The sequence below is a fragment of the Micropterus dolomieu genome, linkage group LG01 (genome assembly GCF_021292245.1).
Source record: "Micropterus dolomieu isolate WLL.071019.BEF.003 ecotype Adirondacks linkage group LG01, ASM2129224v1, whole genome shotgun sequence".
In the NCBI taxonomy this organism is placed as follows: Eukaryota; Metazoa; Chordata; class Actinopteri; order Centrarchiformes; family Centrarchidae; genus Micropterus; species Micropterus dolomieu.
In genome coordinates, this window is record NC_060150.1 from 6,822,008 (window position 1) to 6,837,735 (window position 15,728).

The window sequence follows — 15,728 nt, forward strand, 5'->3', positions numbered from 1 at the left end:
CATGAGATGTGCGGATGATGATAGTTTCCCACCCAAAAAGTGTCACAACCCTTATTTTATGCTTTGTTATTTTGAACTCCGTCTTCAGGAGGACCGCCTGCATCTGCGAAGCTGTCAGACCACAATTCCTCCGAATCTTTTGAAAAGCTAATTATGAAGTGTGGGCTCATTTTAACTCTGACCTTCACTGCACCGGAGACCTTTGGCGTAGCCCAAACCTTTTTTAAGAAATGAAGGTAAAACGCTATTTTTCTCATCAAGTTTAAAGACGTGCTTGTTTGGCCTTTGCAAATTGGGCAGAAATGAAAAAGCACAGTTCAAGGGTCAATATCTGCATTTAGTGGCTTCATCTTCAAGTAGATAAGAATAAAAAGTAAGCAGTAACTAGAACTCAAAAGTTATGCTTCTTCTCCCCCTTACTTCTCTCAACAATCTTCAAATGCAAAATCATTTGACTGTATGTCTATAACACCTGGCGGGTAAACAGCTGTGGATGTCTGAGACGTAGATAAGACTCATTGTAACCTGCCAAGCTTGTTTAAGAAAAAAACACAAGACCATTGAAAAAGCATTTCTCTACAAAGACAAATGGAACAAATCTTTTAAGCAAACCAGGCGTATTGACTCAAGACATTAACATACTGCATGACTTGTTGAATAATAAACGAAGTCAAATGTTTGCAGGTTCATACCTCACCTTTGGCATTATACTTCTTGAAGGTAAATGGCGCAAGTACATTTGCACAGTGGAGTGCGAGCTCCGGCATATGGCATGTCAGGTGTCGGACGCTAATACTGCTGTTGTTGTTAAGAGAGAAACACTTTGAGAAACATGTTCATTTGCTTTCGACTTAGATGACAATACAAGCAGAAAGTTAGCTGTTACGTCCTGTTTCAAGTCTTTATGCTAAGCTAAGCAGCTGCTGGCTATTGCCTTATATTTAACACAAGAGGGGTATCGATTTTCTCATCTCACTCTGGGCAAGAAAGAAAATAAGCAATTTTCCCAAAGCCTTGAACTATTTACTTACAATATGTAAAAATGTAAAATTATTACTAACATTTAATTTATTTATTTACATTTTTTATTAATTAGCCTTGGAAAATTTCTTAAATTTGATCTAGCATGTCTCTGTTGGTATTTGCTTGGCTTAGGGCACAGTCAATGGATGTATGTTACATAGGTGTCGTTTACACTGGGGACTACATTTTGAAACAAGCTAATTTTGTCCCAATTACTGAAAAATAGCTTGCACCAGGAAATGTTAACGAACAAATGAAATGCTTTGAGAAAGGTTTATTTAGACAATAAGAAGACTATGGAATGCAATAAAATTAAATTTAAATTTAAATTAAATATAGAAGAAACAAATGTGCAGTGTCCAAAAAAGTAACTTAAGCTAAAAAGCTATAAATAAACTTAAACTATAAATACAGACATTTTCACCTTATGGTGGAAATGTCTGTATTGAAACCCATTGTTCAGCATTCCTATTTATTCAAAATAGTGTTAAAAATCTTCTCGTCTTGTTCTGGTGCATCCTCACATCACATGACCCAAGTGTATCATCTCTCCCCTAATCTGAGCCCTTTTGTCTCCACCACTTTTCAACACAAAGTGACGCTCTTGGTAGGTTATACTGTAGGCAAAGGATTAAACTCTAACTTGCAAGGGCTCTAAATTCCAGTTTCATTTAGACTTCTGCTTGTTGTCGGGGCCATTAAAATCCCTGTGCTTTTGTTTGATGATTGGTTTTGGCTTTCAGTAACTGGCTTTGTTGAATCTCAGTGGATGTTTTCCATATATTAGCTGACCTATGCTGATCATAGGTGTATTTATTTTATGAACATCAGGAGTTGGAAGGAGTGCTGTATCTTCAACCTCTTCGTTATATTGATCAAGTGCTATGGACCCAGCAAGCACTCCTGTGAGGCCTCCTCATTGTCCCTTGGGCCATGAGCCTTACTGGCAGCATCCTGTCAGGCAATTCAAACCTTTCTGCTGGATAAGTCACATAATGATGTTTACAACTACAGTCAGGTGTTATTTAAAAAAAGTTTTTCATTCAACTAACCTTATCAACTTAAATTCCATTTATAGAAGGAACCTGGGAACATAGAGAGTTGTTACGGCGTGTTTTGTAAACCATTACCCATAAACCCTAACTAACCCTGCAACTGGGGACCCTGGGAACATACGTAGGATTGACCCACAATGAACAACAGCTTATCGTTGTTGAAAAATCTTATTGTGTGTTTACTGGTTAATAAGATACCTGTTTAACCAGGTTTAGCTGCTGTTCAATTATTGGCACTAGACTCTGCCAAAAAACCCCATCAGACTACACTGAATTTCAATCATAATTCAATACATTTTCCCCACAAGAATGTACAGTTTCATTTACCTCCTCTTATTGTGTTTTGGGGGATTTTTCATTGTTCTTTAAGGCTGAAAGAAAGGTGTTTTTGAGGTGGATGTCACTTGCTCTACCTAGGCTTATGACAAAACTTTTTCTGGCTCCAGTACCTGCCAAGCTTTACCGACATCGAGTTCAGGTTTTCATGCAGCCTTTAATACATCTAACTTGTCCCTCTCAACACTGTTTGTAGGCAAAGCACATTTTCTGACACCATAAGTTACTGTAGTGAGATAAATAATCATTACACATGGACAGGTTTTAATTGTTTAGAAAATCGTAAATTACTAAATCAAAAACAAATTAAAGGATTTTGCTAACAACTGTATATTTGTGGGGATACATTTTAAGAATTCTGGGTATTATTGTGTTGTGGGACTTGATGCTTCATGGAGCTGAACTTTTTACCTCTGAAATACACAGCAGTGTCTCTATTTAAAGGCTCAGTTCACCAGATTACTACTAAAATCACTATTTTCTCAATAACCTCTTGTGGTATATAGCAATTCAGATAGTTTTGTTAGCTAACATTAGCCACCATAAGCAGTAAAATTCCTGTGTATTGAAGTGAACAGGAGTGCGCTTGATGCTAACAAAGTAAACTTATCATTTGTAAAGAGGAAGAATGTTTTATTACTTGTTTAAAGGAGCAGTGTGTAGAATTTAGGATTGCAGATCGCAACCAACTGATAACCCTTCCCCTCCCGTTCCTACCATAACCTGTAGGAGAGTCTACGATGGCTGTTAAACCTGCGAAAAACTCTAAAGGCCTACTCTAGAGACAGGGTTTGGTTTGTGGCTACTGTGATTTAAATGTGAAGGGCTCAAACTAAGGCAATCTCAGAAACTCATCAGCTATCATCTCACAATGATTTAGCCTATGGGCGCAACGGCCAATAACTGAGGTCTTGCAGTCAAGACTGCCTCTACTATGCGCAGGTCACGGTTTACACACCACTTAGCAATCTAGGGAACCCATTGGCTATCGTCTGACGTCCGTATGTAATGCAAAAAACGTTTTTTTAAAAGCTAATAAAAAGCTAACGTTTCGTCAGATAGCTGATGGGTTCCAAGATTGCATTTCAGCCAATGTCTTCTGCCTCTTCTGCTGTTTACCTGCATGCAACCAAAGCCCACTCAAATGATGACTGGTCAATATTAATCAACAAAATTTTGTCCCTTGCTTACAGATTCTGCATTCATATGCAGATATCTGTTTAAAGAGATAAATTCTAAGGCAAAAAACACAACTCTTTTTCATTTTCAGGTGATTATACACTAATGAAAACATACTTATGAATATTATATTATATTTTGCCAATATCCCCTAAATTGTACACACCGGTGCTTTAAAAGCTATGTGGTCTCGCTCTAAGTAACTGAAATATATACTTACTACTTCTCTAAACAATATTGATTTCCCCCAGAATGCATCCATTACAAAATCCATGAAGATGTTTTCATCTCTGTGTCATTGTCATTGAAGTCTGTGGCATCTCTGCTGTGCTCAGAGTGAAGCTTCTTTCTCTGTTTATGTCAAGCGTAATCAACAACTAATCCTGCTGCTTTCATGTCACACTGAAGGGCACATTCATCTCTGGGAACAAGGAAGCAATCTCGACCCCAAGGGGCTGCATTAGACTTGATCTGAGAAATCCTTTGGAAGCTGTGAGGCATGTGTGATATTTTCATCCTCAATGCTGTCTCTGTGCATTTGTAGGTAACGGCCAAAGCCCATGTCATTTCAGTCAGCTTTATAGTTCAAAAGTATATTCACCTTTTCGTATTCTCCTCTTTCTTTCTTTACCTTATCACACACACACACACACACACACACATTCTCTCACATTACAGAGGCCAAAGCAGCATCCCCTCACTGCCCCTGTTGGCTTATAGACCCTCTCAGTGAACAGAGCCAGCAGCAGGCGGCCTCATGCCACTGTGCCATGTGGCGTGGCCTTGGAAAGATCACCATTTTCATAATGAGGTGTCAATAAGGATGACGGATGATGTCTTTCCTCTCCGCCTCAGTTTGCACTCCAAGGTGCTGGGACTTGGCAAACGGGGCCAGAAGGAAATCAGACAGCAGAGGAAATGTGGGAGATGTGGGCAGCGTGACTGAGTCGCATGTTTTTCCATCTCTCCCATTAACAGAGACATCAGCTGTGACGCAAGCGCAGAGAAGTGCCACAGTCCCAGATATTACTGCCAGGACCAGATTTGCTGATTTCTTTGGTCTTAATAATCTGATTCCCACTCAGTCACTCGTGTTAGTCAACACCCAGAAAGGATATTACATATATTATTAAATTTGTTTTGTGCTGTGGGCCAGTAAAATTGTATTTATGCTCATTTTAATTGTTTCATTGTCTCATTGCTTCCTCCTCCGCTGCATTTCTTTGCGTCACTACAAAGCCTCTGTCGCCATGGCTCCACACATGTTTTAGCTACAGGTGCATATTGCATCCAGAGCTGCGTCTGCTTTTGTAACCCGGAGCTTGAGTTTACCAGTTGTTCCTTGGGAAGAAATGATGCCTCATGGAGTGAAAAAAAAAATTCCATACCCACAAAAGACGAATATTTATAATAATGTCAATCATTTATGGAAATGCATACAGAAAACCTGGAGCTTGAGTTTACCAGTTGTACAGTGGTTGATTTTGAATCAGCAGCTATTTTATTGACAGCTTTCATACATGACTTCCACTACAGTGGACAGAAATTTGAGATTTTGAGTTATAGTCCTACGTCGTAACCACCACGTGGCAGACCCCCCAAAGCGTTGTCTACAATTCCTTGATTATTATCCTTGTATCTCTGTCGTTTTGATATACTACATCATAAATTCAACATAGGGCGAAGAGGAGATGCACCAAGTATCTCAACTGTAAAATCTTTTTATTCTCAGAAAACAAACTATTTTTCATCTAAATGGGATGTAAGAAATTATTTTTAATGATTTATTTCTTGTACATTTTCTTCTGTGACTGAAAAAACATCTGTCCACTCCAGTTGTGCACCAAAGGGTATATTCTGCCTTATTTTGTATCTTTTATTTAAAATTATGATATAATTTGCACTTGAATAACTATATGTGTATTCATGAGTTCCATTTAATGACTTTCCTATTGCGGTGGACACATTTTAAAATAAAATATATTGGAGGGGAAAAGTCTATATAGGAAAAGTTTTTCACTTGTTTAAAAGTAAAAATAAACAAAAAACACTGCTTTGTGGTTTAATAATTCATGCATGAATTCATGAGTACATGTTTTTAAAAAAAAGGCTACAGGGATGTTCAGAAAGTGAACATTGTCTTTTGTGCGAATTTGACAGCTGGACCGTGTTAATTCTCCCCAAACAGCCAATACTGTGCAGACATTAGCTGTAAGCTAGCTAGCAACAGACTGTGTTTATGGAAGTGTGTCTGTGTGTTTTGTGTTCAGCTCAGCCTCTGACTGATTCACCATATACTCTGGGTTTTCTGCTATTTCCCTGCAGCCTTTCTCGCTTTTCCTCTCGTCTCTGTACATTTATGAAGCAGATTCATAAAGCCCAGGGATTCTGAATACTCATTTTACTTGTCAGTATTTCTGCTCTCATGTGGCTCTGTGGACTGCAGTGTGTGCAGGGGAGCAGCAGCATGCTCAATTGACCAATCAGACAGAAATATGAATGGGGAATATTTAGACTTTTTATTATTTAATTAAGTTTTTCAAAATATTGTATATACTTAAATACACTGAACAGAATTATAAACACAACACGTTTGTTTTTGCCCCATTCATCATGAGCTGAACTCGAAGATCTAAGACTTTCTCTGTGTACACAAAAGGCCTGTTTCTCTCAAATATTGTTCACAAATCTGTCACAATCTCTGTTAGTGAGCATTTCTCCTTTGCCAAGATAATCCATCCACCTCACTGGTGTGGCATATCAAGATGCTGATCAGACATCATGGGTTTTGTACAGATGTGCAATACCCATGCGTAATACTCCAAAGGCGTTTCAGAGAATTTGGCAGTACATCCAACCGGCCTCAAAACCGCAGACCACGTAACCACACCAGCCCAGGACCTCCACATCCAGCATCTTCACCCCCAAGATCGTCTGAGACCAGCCACCCGGATAGCTGCTGCAACAGTCGGGGAGCATAACCAAAGAATTTCTGCACAAACGGTCAGGAACCATCTCAGGGAAGCTCATCTACATGCTCGTCGTCCTCATCGGGGTCTCGACCTGACTGCAACTTCGCACAGCCATTGAAGAGGACTGGACCAACATTCCACAGGCCACAAACAACAACAACATGATCAACTCTATGCAAAGGAGATGTGTTGCACTGCATGAGGCAAATGGTGGCCACACCAGATACTGACTGGTTTCCGGACCCCCTCGGAGAAGACTTAATCAGATTACCAACCAATTATCGGTGTGTATGCCAACCTGAGGTGTTGCCAGTTTGAACTGTGCAGGAACTGGTGTTGTTTGATGTGCACTCCGTCTCTCCGGCAGACTTGTAATAGAGTTGGGTGTGCAGCTGCGTTCAGTAATTATTTTATCCAGTCGGGTATTCCTAATTACAAAATCATCCTGATGTCAGGATGGAAAGAAAATTACATTTTCACAAATAAAACTGAAAAGCTTTCATTTTATTTTGGGAACCACACTCCCGTACCTTACACACGGACTACATGTATGAAATTAGACAAGGAGATCATTTTACAAAATGGTTCTGGCCCTGGCCCTGATGATGACATGCTATTGAGAAAAATGTCAGTGCCTGTGAATTTTCCTTGAGGGTTGTTCTTACTGTTGCTTCATCTGTACTGACTGAGCTTTACTGTGTCCCCAGTTACTGTGGTTTACATTAAAAATAAATTGTATCAGCTGGGTTTGAGATGTAGTACATACAGATCTTATACAGTGTACACCAGATTAAACACATTTTCGTGTAAAAGGCGTGGTAAAACCAGAAAGTGGCAGAGCGTAATTCACTGGCTTTCCTTTGAGAAAGGGTCGGGTTTAACCAGCATGTTAGCGGGGAAGGGGGTGCTACTCTTGGAATCCATTGCTGCCCTATTACAGTAAGAAATGCAGCTCATGAACATGCTGAAATCAGTCACGAGACCTTCAGCTTGGTTATAAAGTGCAGTTTTAATTAGACAAGCATGAACGTTTCATATTAGCAAAGTCGGGATGACAATATCTGCATATTAAACACCCCAAGAGCTCCTCACATTAAGCATTTTTTATCTTTTTCCCTTCTCCTGCCCCACAGTGCCACACTTGAATCCATTTTCCTTCTGAGTAAAACTTCAAAGTCCTTTTTGAGGCAGCTTATGTCTGAGTGCTTCTTATATGAAACAGCAAAATGTTTATGTGAGAAAAGATTCTCCCTAAAAAAATAAATACTTCTTCTATTTTTATGGCCTCCCATGCCTTTCATGGGTTTCAAGAAGACCCAAGCTCGAAGCATCAGTCATAGAAATAGATTTCCTCCAGAGGACATCCCCCATCTGCAGAGTCTCACGACGATTGTGGTTAAAGTGTGATTCCCGAAGAAACAGAGTAAGGTTAAGCTGTCTTTTGCTGGTTGAAGATTGAACCGGCTCAAACACACAGCATCTCGAACCAACACAGAAAGGAGAAGAACTGTGCTGTGCCAAAGATGTGAGTATAAACCTGTTATACTGACACGTCTTCCCATTTCCCTCTGGTGCAGAAAATGAATTTCCACTTGCCAAGCACAGTTGGTCCAAGCTTGTAGATGGCCAGGACAGACATCACAAACGCCAAAATGAAGTAGGTAAAGCCCAAACCATTACCATTAGCTGCCACAACACAGGCCATGTGATTACTTTTTTGTAAAAAAAATTAGGAGAGGAGATTCCCATAATATATGAATGCCTACCCATACATACCATGCAGGGTTTCATTCCCATGCGCTCCATAGCCATATTCTCCAAACGAAAGCTTTAAATGTAACCACCCCATCTCTGCTCTTCACAGTTCTCAAACCACCGTGTGTTTTTATAAAGAATATGTCAGATTTTGTATCGCGGAGACTGCTCTTTTCAGCTCAGTTACTTAGCAACAACATGACATATCACGCAAATAAAAACCCGGAGCCCTCAGTGGTGAGAAAACTTTGAAAAACAGAAGGACGTCTCAGTGATTGCTGCGATAAATCTGTCTCCCCCGGGCCAGCGTGTTCAAGGTGGGAGTGTCGAGCACAAGTTTTCCTCCCACAAAGGGCCATTAGCGCTGTTAGCACACCCTTCTTTAGTGATGGGAGTCATTAAAGGCATCAAAGCTCCGTGTTGCAGGACAAGAATGACAACTGGGTTGTCGTAGCTTAATTTTGCCATCGTCAAATGCCATTCATCAGGCTGCATGTCACGTCACTGACTGACTTACTTACAGACAGCACCAGCTGGCAAGGTTCATTTAATTTAAAGTTAACTTAAGGAAAGTTGTTCAACATAGATTTTTTTTTTTGCAACAATCCTCTGTGGGCTTTTCAGAAGTTTCAGATCTCTCTCAATGGGAACCCTGAAGCAATATTTGGTTTTCTGATCACTTTTTGCATGAAATGAGGTTTTGTAAGGTTCCCTCATCAGTGCTAGCTTCTCTTGGGACCGTTCCTTATACATTATGCCATTCAGAGCTCATGTCGTCTCGGCTAGCTTCGTCATACTTATGCTCCAGCTCTGCTTTGAAAATTCATAAATGGCACATTTAAAAAAAAAGACTATTTATTTGTCATTTCTCCTTTTCTTGATAGTGACAGAGAGAGACTGGATGGGCAGGAGAGAGGGTGGTAAGGACTCAGCCTAGTGGACAGTATGCAAACTATCAGGTGAGCTACGAGGGTGACCCAAAAACGGCACATAGTTTGACAAATAGTTCCAAATTGTGTGCTTGAATGAATGAATTAGGCAGGGTGTAATTTAAGACCTTGTCACTAATACCAAGGTATGCATTTAAGGGTTAATATCTGACTCCTGTGTGCTGTGATGGAGGTTAACCTGATTTGATGAAATAGAACAAACATCACCAACACCATTGGCTTTAAATCTGGTAACAAGTGTAGTTTGGCTCATTCATCCGAGGATTAAGCCTCAGTGGAAGGGGAAGGTTTTTGTGTTAGGCATTTAGGTCTTTTACCTGCCTGGGTTGGAGGTTTCTGCACATTCAAATAAAAGAAATCTCTCCTTTCTCTCCCTCTCTGAAAGGTGCCCTTTCACAATGCACCCTTTCACCCCTTGGATCTATATCACTCTACAGGGAAATTGAAAAGCTCTTATTATATCTGAATTAGCCTCTCAGGATTCGCTGAGTTTGATAGCACCTTTCATCAGTGCACCATGTTTTGCTCACACCGGAAGGTGTGTGAAAAGAAAAAAGCATGGCCTGAAGGCTTTTATATAGCTCACACTGGCTTTTGTACAAAAGCGCTCTATGTGTTGGACAGAAAATACCTACATATGCTATGGCCTCTGGAAACAGAAACGTTACTTAAATGGTGCAGTGAATCAGTTATGCAGCAATCCATAGCAACACATGGATTTATTGTACAACACAGCATGAAATATAAAAGGGAGATGCATCTCTAAAGTTTCTTTTATTCCTTCAGGCTGTTTGGGTCCAGGGATCCTGCTGTTCTTTATAATGCTATAATGCTGTATTTTCATTACATTGTCCTAAATGAAACAACCCCTGCCTACAAGCAATAGGGCCTATCATAGCTTAAACTTGCTGGTCAGGTCTATTTCATGGAAAAATACTGTTTTATTTTGCAAGTCAACATGAGGAGAAGGAAGAGGAAGATGAGGGGATGAAGAGTTATGAGCTAGAGATGAGGATAGACCATTAGGAATACCTGCTACAGGGTTGGAAAGAAGATAAATGAGCGGTCTGTGTTGCTCTGTTGGTGGGGGACACTCCAGTGTTGACTTCCATTACTGAACCCTGTGGCAGAAAGCAGCCATGACAAACGCAAAAGATTCAGCGGTCTAATTTCATACAAAAACAAAGTATGAGCTCTTTGGTTAGGTATAGGCAACAAAAGCACTTGGTTAGGTTTAGGAAAAAATTGTGGTTTGGGTTGCATGAAGTCAGTAACACTATTTAAATAAGATCTATAAATAGGTAAGTGTCCTGGGTGAAGGTGCTTTGTTTGTTTGACCCATCAATCCATCCAGCCAAACCACCTCCTTACGCTGCCTTTGTCGCTCTATATACTACATCACCCGGCTTCCTCATGTGCTCCCATGATACGGCCACTAGAGGTTGCGGCCTAACTATTAATGTGAATATGGGTAGCAATAAACTGCTTCACAATCGACCAGACGGGCTGGTTTCAAGACAATGTAGCTGAAGGGGACACAGGAATGAGGACTGCAAAGACCGGTTCTATCTGTTGCAGATGCTCCTGCTGTGATGTTGCGAACATTGCTTCCATGCAGATCATAAATGGTGGCAGTGTCACGTTGCACAAATCTCTCGCGGGTTCATTTTCAAGTCAATACAAGCCTCGCATATTCTATTGGGTCACATATGGCTTAGTTTTGTGTTTTGTTAGTAAAACATGTGAAAATGCGCAAGAGGAAATGCTTTTATGATGCAAATCACAGCTTGTATGTTGCAAATCCAGTGAGATTGGCCCCATGTTCACAACAGGGCTAGCCCAGGCTCATTAGTCACTCCAAAAAAAAGCACAGTCATCTTGCATTGTCAAGCTTTCAGGTTTACTTCAATTAACCATTTTTTCCCTGTTGTTTTTGGGTTGTGGGTTCATTAAAACAAGCAGCCTCTCTCACATTACACATAATCATTTCACTAATTGTTAAAATTATTGACTATAAGAGCTTTAAAGCAATTGTCAGAAGCATATATAGGTGCCAGGAAACAACAGCTAATTAATACTACATGATTGCTCAGTTGCATCAGTTAAGCTGATGTTGGCACAGGACTGTACTGTTTGTGTTTTCAGTACAAAAAGTTAATGTATAAAATTAATTGTGGCTGAATTCCATTTAGCTGCTTCAGCTTCAGGGTCCTGGTATTGTGATTGCTGACTCACTGTCACACTGCCATGACTTACGAAGCCATTGTTAATTTTATTAGTAACACCTGTGCTTTTCCGACTATGACAAGTCAAAATGTCTACTTTGAAAAAGGCAGCCTGTGACATCTTTAGCGTAATTAATGCAACTGATTAATCAGCTGGCACACCTGGTATTCATTAGCTGGTGTTTCCTAACACCTCTCTACCTGCTGCGGCTAAATGTTTTATGTAAAACAAAAGGGCTGAAACAACCATGACTCTTTCTCTTTTTTCTTTCTTTTTTGGTAGAAACTCTACTCTTTTAAAGTTTTTAAATAAACACTGGACAAAGTTACTCCTAAAAAAAGGCTAAAACTAATATTGGCACGTTACAAATGAACATAAGCCACTTAAATGACTAAACTCTCTGGAATTATTTAGATTTTCTACATATTATTTGTAGAAAAAGACATGTATAGCCATAATATGATTTAAAAAAGTAAAAAATAATTTTTAAATCATAAATTTTAAGTAAGGTTTTGCAATTCCTCATACCCATGACTGTTTTTCAGAGAAGAGCCAACTGACATCCATTACAACTGTAAACAGCATAGCTACCATTAATATTCAGGAAACGTGTCATATTTCACTGTGTGCTCTGACTGTGTAAAATATTTAAAAAGTCTCATGGACTTCTGCACCGCCTGAGAAAAAAACAAATGTATTTCTGTTTTTACACAGTGCAAAATCCACGTCTTTAAAGGAGAACTTGAAGAAAAAAGTATTTTCTCAGTTTTCTGGTCCGAGACGATTGAAGTTGCGGCCAGGCGTGTTGCTATGGCAATAACTCCCGAGCATTCAGCCTCTTCCTCATCCCGGTGAAATGTGAGTTTTAACTTCCTTAAGGCCTCTCGTCTCCCGAGGACTTTAATTTATACCGTATTGTGTTCGCTGGGGAAACTGAATTGCCATTGTTTGTTGTTATTTTGTTATTCATCGCCCCTTTTCAAGTTTATTCACAGTCCAGCTCTCCTCTGCTTGAGATGAGAAAGTCTTTTAAACTTCAGTGGAGAAGGACTCATTTGGAGGCAGATATTATTTATCGTCTAGTAGACTTTATACCAGAAGCCTACTTTTCATCGAAGTAATCACACATGCTCTCACACACATAACATAAAGACGTAATCATGTTTTTTCTCCCCCAACATTTATTTTTTGTTAAATAATTGGCATGAAAAAATGCGGTACGTGTAGCCATGAAAAAACAAGACTGCATCATAGTAATTGTACAGCGAAAGCAAAACATCACAAACATCAATAACCTCACATTTAAAACCTCTTACAGACATGAGAGCACGGTTCTGTTTCAACTAACAGACAATTACGCATTTTATAGTATTACAATGTAGCACAAGCAGGCACCAAAAGGAGTTCAGCAGACCTGGAGACTGCTCTGGTAAACATTTATCGCATGGAGACGTAAAAACACAGACAGCTTCACCATCAAAGAAGTGTTTCCAATGCTAATAGGAGCTAAATATATGATTTCATCATCTCATCTCTGCGCCTGCTCGCTACCTCAGCATCTCTCACTTTGTTGACTTACTTGTTTACTGCTTTACGATAGAGTTTTTTTCCCTAAACACCTAAAATGCTCTCTCATAAGGTGTTAAGAAGTCTCAAAGTCCTTAAAAGAACAACTACTCCTCTTGTAACTCAACCGTTGAGAAGGAAAAGGAGCAGAGAAAGCTACCAGAAGACACATTTTCCCTTTTATTTTTCTTTACAAAGACGAAATCTGTTAGGCTGAGCAAAAGACGTACATGAAAAGGAACAGATGAGAGCCGGTTCTTTGACAACTCACATCAACTACAGTTCTTGGTATCACTCACGTGCAGAACCTGTAGACAAAAACAAAATATTTAATTCTGTGCCCGAGGCGAAACTACAAAAATCTCTCTTTGCAATTATGAATTATTCTGCAGAAGAACAAAATAAAAAATTCAGCAGAGGCACATTTTACTTGCAGCCGTCCTCCAGGTAGCCATTATAAATAATTGAGAAACGTATGAGTTTACTTATGAGTGCTTTGTCAGTGTTTGCTGCTGGCTGAACATCCTGTAACTCCAAGCAGTAAACGTTTCAAGAACTAAGAAAAAGCAGCTTTGTTTGTAGCATTTTTAAGTAAAGATTTTGTGAGCTCAAGGTGAGCAAGGTGTGTAATCCTTCAATTAGAGTGGAAACATGAAAATCCTCAAAGTTAGAGGTTAACTAAGAGCCAAATCGTAATGAGCGGCTTAACGAGCAGATTATCTATTTGTAAGCTATTTGTTGGTGCTTGTAGAAGCAATTAAATTATTATCATACGTAGCTTTGAAAAGTGAACGACATGCTCTCTTCTTTTAAGAGACACAAATGAATCATCAGAAATATAAGGGGGTTACTATTTCACTGCCAGATAAGTGGCATTTATGGAAGATGACGTTACAGTCTTTTGTGTCCCGAGATGATCAAATCTTTTTCCTCGTGTGCTGTTAAACTGAAGAAGCAAATGAGGTGTGCTGTTTTTGACTCCTTGTGTGCCGCCTGAAGCTTCTAATGGGATTCTTGTTGAGTGAGGTAGAGATAAGAGTGAAACCAACTGTGTGCACCGTCCCATGCCTCGGCCTCATTTCAGTTTCAATTTGCATCGGTCATTGTCCTGGGGACGGGGTAAAAATTAGATTTCTCACATCAGAGACAGGGCTTTTTTTTGGAGTCTGTAAACTTAACTGTGATATAGCAAAAACCTATTATTTCTGTAGCCTACTGTTTCTTTCAGGTGACTTTCACAGTTACTGGACAGAGGCCTGCAGTGGAAGTGCTCCATAAAGCCTGAAAGAAAACATGTTACATTTTGGAAAATGTGTTTATTTACTTTTTAAGTGTATTTCCTAAAAATTAATTTGAATCATCGCTGCATTTAAAAAATTTGCTCATACTTGCAATAGACTTTCAAAAGAAAATAATGGCAAACAATACTTAATTGAAAACACAGGAAACAAACACAGTCTCCTGGGTGAAGTCCAGTTCTGAACCTCCTGTCCACCCAAACCACCTCCTTACTTTTGACTTTTCTCTTGTTTATAGTAGGCCTTCTTTTAGCATTTGATAAAGATGCTAAAAAGGCTTCCCTCAGTGCATACTATGACTAAAGGGTTCCATGTACGTTGGTGCCAGATGCTGAAGGACGTGACGAATTGTAGGCATTTGACGCCCTGGGAATGAGAATGACTGGGGAGCTCTAAGACTGTGTGGTAAATAGCTAACCAGATATAAAATTCAACAAAAACAGCATTTTTTTCAAAAGCAAATTTTGGTCTCTCTTGCAGGCTTTTACCATAATGTTTACTATGCAAGGTTACCCAGAAGTTTTACACTGTTCTTTCATAATGAACATGGCCAGAGACATATTTATTTTGTGATGTTGTAAATCTACAGGCAATGGAAAACAAAACAATACCACCTCTGGATCAAGAGGCTTATCCTCATTATTCCCACTCAGCTATGGTCATTTACTTTAAGATTAAACTATAGGCTCCAATTTCATACCGTTCACAAAATATTTGGATAAATACAAATTTAATGGAAGGTGAAAGGGTGCACAGACAGTGAAATAAATCCTGACTGAATCCACAAGGTTCTCCAAGTGCTGGCAAAGATATGGAAATCACATTCCTTAATTACGAAAGCACACACAGAGTGGAAGCCGGCAGACGAAGTGTTTACAAGTGAGGCTCTGTTAGGGATTTTTGTGTGCCAATTGTCTGTCTGCGAGCCGAACTCACCGTCACCTCTGCCACCGTCTGTAAACTGCTCTTGGACAGTGCTTGTGCCTGCAAATCTCAGCTGTCACCCACACGCTATTGTCATTCATGTATTCCTACGCTTCTGCACTGAAAAAGGATAAAAAAAGGGAGGGTGGTGGGCGGTGGGGCTGCAGGGACAGGGAGTGCTAGGCGAAGAGAGGACATGAAAAAGAGGACCAAACTTGAAAGTGATAGGAAATGACAGCGCTAAGCTGTCAACGTACACCGTATGTAGGACAAAAGTATTACATCACACTGCTTAACACAAATACAGGTACTTTTGTGTTGCAGAGGCCAACTGATACAATTCTGTCTACTTTTTATCTTAATGGGGTGTTAAATTATTCACTGCAACACTTTCATGTCCATATTTTGGCATAATTAACTGAATTTATGAATGAATTCATTTTT